This window comes from Suncus etruscus, chromosome 20 (genome assembly GCF_024139225.1).
Source record: "Suncus etruscus isolate mSunEtr1 chromosome 20, mSunEtr1.pri.cur, whole genome shotgun sequence".
In the NCBI taxonomy this organism is placed as follows: domain Eukaryota; kingdom Metazoa; phylum Chordata; class Mammalia; order Eulipotyphla; family Soricidae; genus Suncus; species Suncus etruscus.
Window position 1 is genome coordinate 34,261,608 of NC_064867.1, and position 12,654 is coordinate 34,274,261.

At 49.1% G+C, this 12,654-nt stretch overlaps 1 protein-coding gene across 5 annotated transcripts in view; it reads left to right on the forward strand.

The window, feature by feature from the left end:
• The first annotated feature begins 359 nt into the window (after window positions 1–359).
• Window positions 360–12,654, forward strand: part of ATP2B2 (ATPase plasma membrane Ca2+ transporting 2) — a 259,107-nt gene continuing 246,812 nt past the window's right edge. For all 5 annotated transcript variants that reach the window (XM_049766248.1, XM_049766250.1, XM_049766249.1 and 2 more), the window contains exon 1: window positions 360–456. The gene's annotated coding sequence lies outside the window, so the exon portion shown is untranslated. The remainder of the gene's footprint in view (window positions 457–12,654) is intronic.

Genomic DNA, 12,654 nt, shown 5'->3' on the forward strand with positions numbered 1-12,654 from the left:
ATGGGGTAGAAAAAGGGGGACAACAGGTGCCAAGGTCAGGACACCACGGGGACCCCCATCCTTTGTCAGTCTGATCCTCTGGATCTTCAGATAGCCCTTGCACCCCCAAAACCACATGGGCTCACCCCCCTGGAAGGTGCGGGTGAGCCCCAGATTCCCATTCCAGGGTGCCCCAAGGAGGTTTGGCTGGAGTGGGGTGCGCAGGGGCAGGGGAGGAGCTATACCTGCTGGGCGGGGAGCTCCCAGGACCTTGGGGAGCTGCGCCTAGGGGGGAGCGGAGGAGGGAGCAGGAGGGAGGGAGCACCAGGGAGGGAGGGAGAGAGGGAGGGAGGCGGGCTGAGCTGAGCTGATCGCAGTGCAGCGGCAGAGGCTGGAGCTGCAGCGCGGTGGGGCCGGGCCGGGCCGGGCGCGCACAGAGGCTGCAAGCAGCGGCATCGGCAGCGGCAGCATCTCCAGGTGAGACAGGGGCGCCTGGCAGGGGCGTCAGGGTCTGGGCCCCTCCGGCCTGCCCGCTGGCATCTTCTCCCTCTCTCCCCCTGGCCCAGGCGCTCCACCCCCGGTACCCCAGGGGTGCCTTGTCAGAGGTGACCTTGAGCGGGCCAGGAGCCTGGGGGTGCTCCCCACGCGCAAACTTTTAGGGCTCCTAGCAGCCCTGCAGATCAAGGGCATCTGGGTCTCTAAGACACCCCCCAAAATCACGCCTTTCAACCCCTTGGTTCCTGCCAGTCTGGCTGCCTTCTCTGCTAGGACAGCTCCCTCCTTTGCACAGGGGCCCCTGCGGATCCCAGATATGGGGGTGCAGAACCCCCACTGTGGACGTGGCCTTGGGGGTTCCAGGCTGCATTGCACTCAGCCAGACACTCCTGGATAGTTTTGTTTTTTTGGGGTTTTTTTGGCCTGTCTCCCAGGCCCCCGACAATCTTCACCCTTTCCTCCCCACCCCCCAGCTCAAATGGGGGTGTGTGTGTCCCAACCTGGGAGGGGGACAAGACATCCCTACCCATCATCCCCAGAGTCTCTCCAGTGATGGGTGCTGGGTTTCCACATTTGCAGGGGAATGTTTCAGTCCATTCAGGTCTGCCCCCTTTGGTCCCCTCCCAGTTCTGGCCTTGATCTCCCTGATGATGGTGGGCAGTGATGAAGGGTCCCCTCCATCCCTCAGGTGTGACCTAGCCTGGTAGAAGAAACCTTAGCACTGGAGATGAGCAGTGAGGCCCAGAGAGGATGCCCTAAGGCTCAAGGTCACACCGGCTGCAGGAGGAAAGAGCTACTTTTCCTGGTCACCTCTTGCTCTGGCTGCCATCCCTTGAGCACTGTGTGGCCTCCAGCCCTTCACTTTCCCTCTCTGGTTCCCTTGAGCCACATGAGTGTGTTATGGGTGACAGAGTCCTGAAGTGTTCCAAATGGCTGAGTTCAAGCTCACACATCCCCGATCCTCCTTGCCAGGTTGTCATCTGTGTCCCCACAGTTGCCACAGCCAGCATATGAGGTGACCTGTCCTTCTTCAGCCTTAGGGGATGAAGCCCCTCCCCTTGACCTCCATGGGGAATCTCTCCTCTGATGCTGTTTTGTTGGTACTCCTCAAAGTCCCTTGACTTCCTAGGCCATCTCTGCATGGTGTTGGATGGGTGACAGTCTGAGAATCCTAAATGCAGAGCCCCATACATACATACATACATACATACATACATACATACATACATACATATAAACATACATACATACACATAGACACACACACAAACTCAGTCTTGTGGGAGGATTCCCACCTCCTCCCTCTGACCCACTCTTCCCTCTACCTGTCAGGTGGCATTCCCTTGTGTATAGACTTGGGAGATGGGCACTTATTTATTCACCCTCTCACCACTTGCCTGGACCCCAGACCCCTCAGAGCCTGGGGGTGCTGGAATCCAGTCAGCGCCTCTGCAGTTTGGAAGCCTCACTCCACTGCCAGCTCTCCTCGAGGTGCTGCAGATGGTCCTTCATTCATGCCATCACTGGTTTGCGCTAAGTACTTACGAGGTACTAGATGTGGCTCCTTGTACCATGGGCAGCATGGGCAGCCAGCCACCTAGGGGGTCACTAGCATGTACATTAGCGAGGCCATTACCACTGATGCCAGGACCTCAGGCATAAGCCAGGCAGCGGCTCCAGTCCCACGGGGACCCAGCAGCACTCAGGGGTTATTCCTGGCTCTACGCTCAGAAATCACTCCTGGCAGACTCAGGGGACCATATGGGATGCCGGGATTCGAACCACCTTCCTTGTGCATGCAAGGCGAAAGCCCTACCTTCATGCTATCTCTCCAGCCTCCCTTCCCCTCCCCCTAAGGTCTGTGCTAAGCATCAAAGGGTTGTTGCTCTCTGATTTCAGGTTCAGGATGTGGAGATCCTGTGCTCACTATCCAATGTATCTGGTTGGTTCCTGGTGAGGCTGGGCCATCTTTGCTGCTCAGTGACCAGACTGCACTGCTTCCCCAGACATGACACATGCCATTGCTTAGGGAAACCCTCCTCTCAAAGAGGCCCTGGGATGCCCAGGAGGCAGAAGTCCAGTTGCTAAAAATGGATGTGCTGTGGGCACAGTCGGAGGCATGGTTCTGCCTCGAAAAACCTGAGCCAACTTTCTGGAGGAGGAGGCCTTTGAACTGGACCTTGAAACTTGTATCCTAATTTTGATAAGTTTCAGAGAGTATATACTACAGGCTCACCGAGGTTAGGAGGTGTGGTGTGGGATATCAAGACAGTCTGAATAGTCCCCCCTAATAGATTCCCATCCTGACATGGGGGGACAAGGGTAAGTTCTGAGATATCACTGAGATGAAGTTCAAACTGGTGAGGTAGTGCACCGCAGGGACTCTGCAAATGCCTGCACCAAAGATGTTTCCATTCTGTCGTGGGGAGCAGAGAAAAATTTATCGCCCTGGATTTCTTTCCCTTGGAGAAGAATTTCCTATAACCCAATCTATACTATAGATTGCCTGCAAGGTCAGGGAAATCATTTTGTTCTATTGAGTCACTGCAGAAGAATTTTACCAGTAACAGTAGCAGCAAAAAGGTTTCACCAAGCAAATTGATTGCCACCAAGAGAAATATTAACCTACTTAAGGGGGGCAGGTTTTTTTGAGAAGCACCGTTTGCAAATTAGGAATAGACAGGTTGAAATCCTTTCTGTTTGTTTATTCACATCCATCCAAGCAGCTCTTACTCCTCTCCCCTCCATCACCTCCTTCACACAGAAATCTGAGAGGATGAAAATGGCATGGCTTTCGTAGTGATTTATTTCTTAGACTTTTCATTAATTCAAGCTGACCTCCTCCTCCTCCTCTTCCCCAGTAAAGTGGGACGAAAAAAGCTTTCTGGTATCTAGAAATTGGAATCCATTAATAGAGGTGGGGGGGAAAGGCGGTCAGCTGCCTGGGCCTTGGGATTGGAAAAAGCAGGCCAGGAGGATTTGAGAGCAGAGAAGTTGCTAGAAGGTAGGGCAGGAGGAGGTAGGGCCAGCAGGTGGAGAAAAAGTGTTCATCCTAGCTGTGAGGCATGCAGTATGTCAGGAAATGGTCAGTGATTTTGGAATGAAGATGCTATGGGATTTGGCCCCCACATCTCGTGCATAGAATCCCTGGACCCCACCAGGGATGAAGTCACTGCAAGGAGAAAGGAGAAGAGACAGCAGTACTATACTATAGTTTGCTTGCAAGGTCAGGAAAATCATTTTGTTATATCAAGAGTGGGCAGAGGGAGAGAAAACCAAACTCACACACTGAGATTGTGGTCCATAGAATTCTTTTTCTTTAGGGCCCATGGTTTAGCACGAGTGATCCTTGGGCTTATGGTGCCAGGGATTACTGGAATCACCTCAGCAGTGCCAGATATGTGCTTTAACCCCTGCATCACTCTCTGGGCCCCACCCCCAAGTCTGTATGCAGCCCCTCAGGTCAGTTATAACAGCCCCATTTTGGTTATCAAGGACTGGGGAAGTGAAGTGACTCAGGGATTGAACATGGGCTGGCATGCTGGATCCCCCAGGTTGGATAGTGGCACCACACATGTACATATGTACATATGTACACATGTACAGGTTGTATGACCTGTTGGGCACAGTACACAGGAGATGGGAAGATGATGGCCATTGGGAAAACAGTTCATTCTTCATTGTCCCCTAGAGGAAGGGTTGCTACAGGGTAAAGCTGGATATATCAGGATGTGAGGGGAAAATCGTTGTGGGGGAGATCAAGGGCAGTATCATTATTAGGCTTCCTGAGAAGAGAAGGGAAGTCAGTTTAGGATCGGGGGGTCATTTCAGCAGCTGTGGTTCGGTGAAGGTGATAAGGGCAAAGGATCAGAGCTGAGAGAGGACATCTGGATGTCTCTGGCTGATTTGCATCCTAGGACTCGGTCATGGATTAGCCCTCAAAAGTCACTCACTCCACCAAGCCTGGCCATTCCAGGATCCATGAACACCCCCAGCCATCAAAACATCCAATATGGAGACTTAAACATCCAATATGGAGCCTGGTTACAAGGCTTCGGATTCCAGCACTGAGATTCACTGAGATCCTGATGTTTGTGCAGCCTAGAAGGTGTGTCCCAGTCCAAATCCCCAGGCCATGGGAGATACCAAGGTGTCACTTGATTCATCATCCCCATAACCAACATAAGCAACATCCCCATAAGCGACACTACTATTTCTCATGGCCTGGTACATGGACAAACAAATAGAAAATGGGAAGAAATGCAAATCCTCCCCCTGAAGTTGCTGGAAGATGCTTGACCAAAAGCCTTGCTTCTTCTCATGAAGAGTGCTGAGACCTCGAGGGTGAAGATGTCCTTGGAAAAAGTCTCAGCCCGGGGCTGAGCAAAAACCAATGTCCAGAGAGGGGACATGACTTCTTGTAATTTTTTAGGCCAGTGTAGACACAAATTTCCTGTCTCCAAGAAGAGTTCTGACTGAGCGGTTTAGGGTTTTGTCTTTGTTGAAGTTTTGGCATTTGGATTTTAGGCCACACTTGGCAGTGCTCAGGAGTTACTCCAAGCTCTGTGCTCAGAAATCACTCCTGGCAGTGCATGGGACACCCTGTGGGATACCAATTTCAGTCATGTGCAAAGCAGATGTCCCCCCCCCCCCGCTGTACTATCTATCGTTCTGGCCTCTGACTGAGCATGTTAGGATGTGATTTTTTTGTCCCTACTAACCCCAGATGCCCTGTGGTTCGTCCCATAGCACAGTCAACGCTTAGTACACAAGTGTTTCTCTTCTGGTTACTGCAAAAACATACAAACCCCACAGTAGTAGAGTCTCACAAAGTGAGGCCAGAGGTCCCTAGTGTGGAAGCCCTTCTGGGATGATGTCTCTTCAGGGCTGATCTTGACTTTATTCCATCTCTTCCATCTTCCCTTGTGTCTGTTCTGTGTCTCGGGGCTTCTGGTTCTTCTTGTTCAGGACATGGGTTCTGTTCTCCTCTAGGCACCCTGGGGGTGACTGCACTTACTTTGCTGCTGCTGCCTGAAGCCTGGCTACCTGTACAGATGCCTTTGTGTTAGTGTGAGATTCCATGCACATCTGGTTACTGAAGTACAGATTTGATTGGTCGGGATTTCTAATTCAGGGTGCCCTGATGTTGAACCAGAGGGTGAATGATGACAAGAATGAGCCCCCTTGCTACCTCAAGTCCATGCCAGCCCTGAAGGATCAGAAATCCTCTTGAGGGACAAATAGATACAGTCATTGTTTGAGCCACATTAGAAGAGAACCCCACCTGCATATCTCAGATTCTGCCATTGGTGCTGTCCCCTTGGGGTACCGCACTGACCCTCACTGGTTGTCATCCCCAGTGTGTGAGCTGTTTGCTTGTCTGTAAAAGAGGATGCAGGCAGATGCGAGGAGCTCACTGATGTTGGAGAACTGGCTTTGAAGGCACACCACCCCAAGTTCAGTCCACAGCACTGTTGCAGCCTTTGAGGTCAACCACAGGTGACCCTAAGAATGTATGGGCCCCATGTAAACTCTGTGACCCTGTTGGCCAAATATCATTGAGAATGACCCAAGAGCCCCTACTAAGGAGGCCCCCAAACAAGCAAAATATACTGCTACTCTACAGATAGAGTGACAGGGAAAGAGATGGGCACAGTTCTAAGGACAGTGCCACATACCCAGAGCCACTTCTGGGCACCTCGTGACATTGTGGCCGTCTTCATGCTCTCATGACATCATTGTCCCATACAGGGCACTATCCGTGGGTATGTACATCTGTCCATTTTTGCAGCAGGCTTCAGCTGCCATTCAAGTGGTTTGAGTTGCTCTCCACAAATAGTGATTATGCTGGATGGGACCAGACCTTCTGTCCGTTCTCCCTTCCCAGTTCTGTGGTGTCCTGGACCTGGGAAGATGGACCCTCACTGGTATGACCTGAACCTATGGAGCCTCTTTGGTGCCGGGAGGCTGAAGATCAGAGAGGTGCTTGGCTTTGACAGGGAGCATGGAGGGGTGTCACTAAAGGGGATTCAGATAGGGGTACTCATTGCCTCTTCGCAACCCCTTAACTCAGCATCTTCACATCTGGGGCACAGCCAGTGGTGAATACATGTGCATCCAGTGAACTATTGCTTTTAGTTTAGTTGCTATTTGGGGGACCAAATGCAGTGGCACTTGAGACTAACTCCTGGTTCGGTGTTCAGGGATCACTATGGTACTCTGGGGACTCTTGGGGAGGGGATATTTGAATAGGTTTGTCTGCATGCAAGGCCATCTATCTTGCAATAACCTGGATAAACATATTTCTTGAAAAGTACAAATAGTCCCATTTTACTTTGCTAAAACAGTGGTAGCCAATCAAAAAAAAAAATCTCACAGTGAGTGTTCAACCTGAAAAGGAAAAAAAGTTGTTGTTGATGCTAGTGGAATATTGAGATTTGAGGTGAGAACCAAGAAGGCAGATGGAGAGAAGTTCCAACATGTAGGTGGGGTAGAAGAGGCACCATCCATTGTAGGAACTGGCTACCAAAGGCACTGCCACACAGACAAGAATCTCCCAGATGTTGCCTAGGAGCAGATAGTCACACCCTCTCCCAGCAAGTCTGTACCCCAGAAAACCTCCTGAATTCTGTAGTAACTGTCTGTTTTTAACTGACAGTCGTTATTGGCTGTTTGGTGATATACTTGATAGTTAAGTGTGCTGGGAGCAAATTCTAGACAAACCTTTCCTAGCTGTGTGATTTGGGGCAAGAAGCTTAACTTCTCTGTGTCTGTGTTTAAGCAATAACAGTGGGACAGAAGATCATGCATGAGGGAATTTAAGACCCAAGATGTGTCAGGATGGAGCAAAGAGCCTGGATCCTAAATTGTATCTCCCTCCTATCCTGCTATCCTCCCTCCCCATCTCACTCTTCTCATTGTGGTATCATAATTTGGTTCAGCCTTAGGGCGATCAAGATTGCTTCAAGCTCTTTCTCTCTCTGGTTTCTGAGACCTTGAACTACCTCATTGCCTCTGACCTTAGTGGTAACTTGTGTCTTGCTTGAGCTCAGCTCACTTTGGGAAGAACCAATGTGCCATTTCCGGTCCAGTGGCTACTTTCCCTGATTCCTCCATGGCCACGGAGGCAGTGTGGTTTTGGGGCTCCCCTCTGCCCAGTTCCCATGAGAGCCTGATGCCTAATTTTATTTTAGTCCTCCACTGCACCCCTTACGTGATCTTGTTTGTGACTGACCTAGCCCAGATGACTGCAGAGGGAAGGAGATGAAAATGAAGAATTCTCTCTTGTTGGGGTACAGTTTGAGTTTTAGGACCTTCCAGTGTGACACCAGGTGTCCCATGTATTGGAAGCAAGATAAATCCCTCAGAAACCCAGGAACTCAGCCTGGCATTTCTATTCCATCCAATCTCATCCACTCTGTCCCCACTGGCTTCCGACAACCCCCACATCTTTAAAATGGGCCCCAAGCTGGAACATCTCCAAGCCTAGACTCCTGATCCCAACTTGGAATGGGTCCCTGGGGAAACTTGTTCCTTAGAGGTGGCAGGTGAAACAGAGTTGGTCCTTGGAGAGGAGCATGGGTTTATGCTATGGGATATGGCAGGCAGGGTGAGGATGGGGTGATATTCCTGCTCAGTGGAACAGTTTTCTAGCCTCTAGAGTTTGAGCCAGAGCATCCTAGAGCTTCTCTCACATAACTTGGTGGGGGTGTTGTGAGTGATTTGGTAACAATAAAAGGCTTCCCAAGGCCTTTTATTGATTCACCCCAAATTGATTCAGACTCAAATTTTACTTTCATAATTCTGAGGTCTCTGTGGCAGTGCTGTGCTGTGTTACCTTTCTCAAAAAAGAATCATGGTGTCTCAAAGGAAAAGAGAGGTAAAGAGAGAGTCTGCCATAGAGGCAGGCAGAGTGGAGGACAGGAAAGAAACTAGGGACATTGGTGGCAGGAAATGTGCACTGGTGAAGGGATGGATATTGGATATTGCATGACTGAAATTGAATTGTGATAATTCAATTAAAAAATTAGGGGCCGGAGAGGTGGCGCTAGAGGTAAGGTGTCTGCCTTGCAAGCACTAGCCAAGGAAGGACCGCGGTTCGATAGCCTGGCATCCCATATGGTCCCCCAAGTCAGGGGCAATTTCTGAGCGCTTAGCCAGGAGTAACCCCTGAGCATCAAACGGGTGTGGCCCAAGAAACAAAACAAAACAAAATTATAAGACTGTTGAGATAGTACAATGGGTAGGGCACTTGCCTTGCATGTGGGTTCTATCTCCAGCATCCCATAAGATCCCCTGAGTATAGCCAGGAGTGATTTCTGAGTGCAGAGCCAGGAACACTGTGGGTGTGGCCCCAATTTTTTATATAAAAGAAAGAAAGAAGAGGTTCAGAAGTGGGAAACATTTTGAAGCCCCAACCTAGACCAGTTTCCCAACATGGGTGACCCTCACAACCCTCACCCAAGGTTGGGACACAGCAGTGATGGAGGGCACTTGCTGTTTATTTACTCTAAGAAGGTTGATGTCTGAAGATGGCACTGAGAAAGGGGTGATGAGCCAAAAAGCTTGGGGCTCTCCAGTGCAGAGGGTTCAAATAGAGTTGGGGTATCACCCAGGCAGGTCTGGATTAGTGAAATCTCTGATCCTCTCTCCTTATGAAAGTTAGAAAATTGATATTAATCCTCAGAGGCTCCATCTTTTTTTTCTTTTCTGAAATACAAGTAGCTTCCTCTCTCCCAGGAGACATATTATATGCGATTATAGGAAATTTAGACATTATCCAAGAAAGTAATAGCATGAGAGAAATTGGGCACGACCTTCACCCACATGTTGCTGGAGTCTTCCAGACCTTTTCTATGATGGACAGGTAGATGGATATTTATTCCTGCTGTATCTTCTTTCACTCCAGAATAAAGTATGCATTCTTCAATACAATTAGAATGCCATTTCCTCATCCTTTTGGAGCAGCTCACTATATTTGTACACTGGATCCCCTCCTGATGGGTCCTTAGGTTGCCCGGGCATGGGTCTATGAAGATGAATTCCTAGAAGTGACTTGGGAAAAACTGTGATGGGAGAAAAGAGAGTTAGTCGTGGTATCATCAGGTGAAGAAATAACTTTTAGCTTCAAATCCCCAAACTTAATTCACCAACTGCTCCCCTTTTCATATCAAAAATTACTTAATGCCCCCACCCCAGAAATCTACCTTCTCTCAGCAAATCCCCCCCCAAGTTGTAACATTTTGTAGCTGTCTTACTCCCAGCAGCTCCAGCTGTGGCGGAAGTATCCCCACCCTGAGAAAGACTGTTCTGAAGGAAGAGAGAGCTGAGAAGGCAGTTGTGCCTGAGGTGTAAGGTTAGAGGGAGTGGACGGCACAGGGGGTAGTGAAAGAGCTGGTTTTGGAGTATTATCATTCTGTGCCTGATTACAGTAGGGGTTCTTCAGCAAAAATACTGGTGCCAGGCACCAGAGTGGTGGCACAAGCAGTAGGGTGTTTGCCTTGCACGTGCTAATCTAGTGCGGACCGTGGTTCGATCCACCGGCGCCCCATATGGTCCCCAAGCCAGGAGCGATTTCTGAGCACATAGCCAGGAGTAACCCCTGAGCATCACCTGGTGTGCCCCCCCCAAAAAAAGTACTGGTGCCAGTCTAAGTAGAGCCAGATGTGGGTACATCTGCATCCATGAGCCATGGAACCTCCCAGCCACCCATAGGCAAGACCCTGTTTTACTGCTTGTTACAAGGGATCTGTGGCAAGGTGTTGCTGCCTACCTTCTCTGGGCCTCTCTCTCTGTTACAAGCCCAGATGACCTTATGTCTTCTGTACTGGCTCACAGATGCTGTCCCCTCTGACTGACCCCTGATCACTCTTGGACGTGGCAAGGTGACCCTTCCTTGGAGTATTCTATATGGAATCTTTTCTTGGGAACTCCCAGCCCAGTCCTAAGGGTAGATAGAGTGAGTAGAAGCTGAGAAGGGACATTATGCACTCTCTCATCGGGTACTGAGGCCTGGTGTCAACTGTGTAGCCCAGGCAGCTGCCCACTGGGCTACACTGGGCTTCCAGAGCCAACCTCTGAGCAGTAGGCCCACAACTCTATTCCAGATCTAGAATTCTGGGCTTGGGTCTCACTACTGTCATCAAGATAAGCTGTCCATGTCCTAACCATCCCCTGATCATTTTGGAGCCACAAGCATCTGTCTTTAATGTGAGAAGAATTTCCCAGAATCCTTCTTCCGGACCACAAAGCTTCCTCTATGTCTCATTGGCTAGAAGGGGGTCACATGGCCATGTGTAAAACAATCACAGCACAGGGAATGAGGATAAGGGCTTCAAAGAGCAGTCTTTTTATTTTCTTCCTTTTTTAACATTTAATTTATTTTATTTCATGGGCAAGTATCACATCGTTGACATAGTTGATCATAATACATTTGTTCCCAGGAAAGCAGGAACAAATTTATTTTAAGATAAAAGAAAAAAGAAAAGGAAGAGAAAATGAGAACACAACAACAAGCAAATTTGTGAAAAATCATTGTATCCCCAATGAGATTAAATCACTGTCAGAAGGTTTATTGTTGCAAGTTGGCCATTTTGTTACTTCATTTTTTTCTAACATTATGTAGCTTTAGATACACTTTGTATCAAAATTGGTTTGCTTCTACAGAGATGACAATATGAAACAAAAATGGAGTTGTGACTCTGCTGCAAATGTAGCCTCCTGGTCCAGGAATTCTAAGCACTATTGCTGATACTGTGGCTTTTGTGGAATGTGTCTTTGGTTGCAGGGGCTTCTTGAAGTATGAGTAGGCAGGAATGGGTGTCTACACTCACTCCAATAAAAGTCCTGGTGATATCAATCCAAATTCTGGCATACATGGACTTTTGGTCAGATTGGTGTCTCTGCAGAGAGCCAAGAGGAGTTGTATAGCAAGTATGGCTTTGGCAGGGTAGAGACCTGGTCCACCCCCTCCTTCTGAGATTGACAGTTTTTAGCAAAAATATATTTTTCACAGCTTGGGTTACATCAAAGACCATAGTCTTACCTCTGAGTTAGTTGGGCCTCAGCCTGGCCAGATAAGAGGGGGAAATAGCTTTTGGGAAGAAAACCCCAGCACCTGTGCCCTCATATTCTCTGACCCTATCTTGAAGGCTGGAAATCCTTTTCCTCATTCTGAGGGGCCAGCACTGGGTTGATGTACCATGTAAATAAAAAGGAGACTGGTTGGATCACTGCAATGAGAAGACTTAGTAGGTGTTTCTGGAGATGCCATCAAATCCTGGACTTCTAGAATTTTCTGTACACAGCATCATTGGTGCTCTGTTGACCTGGGGGTTTACATGGGGATTTCCCAAAAATTGGGACTGGCTTTTCCTTGGAGAAATAACACTTAGTTTCAGGACTTGGACATAGGTAGGCTAGACTTGAAAGTAGAGTCTCTGATAAGTATTGTTTATCCCTCAGCCAGAATGAGTGTCTGAAGCTCCAGGGAGCTGGTCATTTGACCAGTATTGCAGAGCTGGGCAGTGTTTGCCATGTGTTCTAGCCAGCAGGCTTTAGCTGATAGGTGGAGGAGGGAAGTGGGGAGGGGAGTCTAAAATCCCAGGGAGAGACTTGGGCAAGGTTTGAAGCTTAAGAAAATGCAGAATGTGGCCCGGAGAGATAGCACAGCGGCGTTTGCCTTGCAAGCAGCCGATCCAGGACCAAAGGTGGTTGGTTCGAATCCCGGTGTCCCATATGGTCCCCCATGCCTGCCAGGAGATATTTCTGAGCATAGAGCTAGGAGTAACCCCTGAGCACTGCCAGGAGTGGCCCCAAAAAAACAAAACAAAACAAAAATGCAGAATGAAATCCCACAGGGAGGGACATTTATGGCAAGACTTAGGGGAGGCTCCTGGATTCCAGTAACACCTTCAGATACCTGCTCAGCCAGGGTATGTGATCTTCCATAGGACACTGCCTTTCCCATGCCTCAGTTTCTCCATCAATGAAATGATGAATTGATTTTGTGCCTGCCTTGACCACCAACTATGTCTTTGACCTTGACCTCTCAGAAGGACTCTCTAGTCTTCCTCAAAAGCTGATGTTTCGGTGGCATCTTCCTGGCTCCAGATTCTGTAGGCCTGTGCCATGCTTGAGGAGAGCAGGATGGAGTTGGGGGGGCATCTGAACTGTCTTTGT